Source organism: Vigna unguiculata, chromosome 11, assembly GCF_037176805.1.
Source record: "Vigna unguiculata cultivar grain cowpea cultivar isolate G323 ecotype 2 chromosome 11, ASM3717680v1, whole genome shotgun sequence".
NCBI lineage: Eukaryota > Viridiplantae > Streptophyta > Magnoliopsida > Fabales > Fabaceae > Vigna > Vigna unguiculata.
In genome coordinates this window covers 12,010,060-12,011,697 of record NC_140802.1, presented here as the reverse complement: position 1 = coordinate 12,011,697, position 1,638 = coordinate 12,010,060, and positions in this window count along the sequence as shown.

Genomic DNA, 1,638 nt, shown 5'->3' with positions numbered 1-1,638 from the left:
ACAACATATATATATATATATATATATATATATATATATATATATATATATATACACACACACACACACAAACATATATATCATTAAAAGCACACTAAAGGAATTCCATCCTTTGATTTCATGTCACATGGCCACCACCATGTTACCTGTGTTCTACGTCTTATGATGAGTACCTCAAGATGTCTTGTTGCCACACCTACCAGCCACAACTGGTAGAGCACGTGTGGGAAACCATGCTACGGACCACACTCCGTAATGCTAGGTGGAGTTCCCAGTACGAATAACATTTGTAACGTCCCAAGACTACCAAACTCGTCAACTTAATGCTTAGGAGGGCAATCTATCTGGACCCATCCGTACGTGCCACAACGCGCACACTCACACCGACAACACTCACCAACCCAAGCCACAACTCAAAAGTTCCTCGTGTTCATCCACCGTCCCGAGCCACAACTTAAGAGATGCCATTTCGAGCCACAACTCAAGGAATGCCAAGTGCTTAACCCCTATCCTAAGCCACAACTTAAGGGATACGTTCTGAGCCACAACTCAGGGAACCCAGCAAGCCGACCTTCGAGGTATCACCAAAGCAAACAAAGCTTATGCCTTTGCATCATCGCCTGACGCTGCTCCGGAGCCGCCATGCGAAACTCGCTTCCAGACCGCTTGGTAGAGGACACGTGCCGTTAGGCGCCAAGCGCCTCCGATGATATTATTTCTGCAAGTATCACCTGGTGGGACAACCCTTACCGCTAGACGCCACATGTTTCAATATGCCACTGATTTTGTAGATATCACCTAACAATCAAACACCACCGCCAAGCACTACACCACTACTTGCACAGTACTGGTTTTTAAGCACTCAGAATAAAGTAAAATCAATCTTACTCTTATAATTATGCATATCCACAATCAAGAATAGAGGCTTCCAGAAATCAACATACTCTAATGCACAATCTCAGTTTAGATGGCTTCATCATATGCGTACACAAGAATCACCATATATCATTTGCATCAATCCCCACATATTCATATATATATATATATATATATATATATATATATATATATATATATATATATATATATATATATATATATATTTCACTCATTAAATCCATGCTAGCATTTAATTCCAACTTATGAATAACGTATGCTCAAACAAATATAAAGCAACAACAGTTTGACAAGTTAAGCACAAAATCCTATGCACCAATGCAAATTAATATACCATTATCGCCTCTCCTATGCAACAAGTTAATTTATATTGACATACATGCATTCACCAATAAACCAATTCTTAACATGTGACTAACCCAAAGGAACATTCAAATTCATAGAGACTTACAACATAACCCAATTATGTTTCATTAGAAGTTACTTGAAATTGTCAAGAGCTTATTCATGCATTTTAAAGACTTCAAAACCAGCAATAATGAGTAACATATATCTCTAGCTACTAAACTCCAAATCAAATCTCCACCATTCAAAGTGAAGAACTACACGTTATGGACCACCTGTCAAAATTTCACCTAAATCGAACGATTAACGAACCCAGAAATGTAGTTTTACGAAAATTACGCAAACTAGAAAATTGGTGGCGCCTAGCACCGAAAAATCAAGAACCTGGAGTCTGGC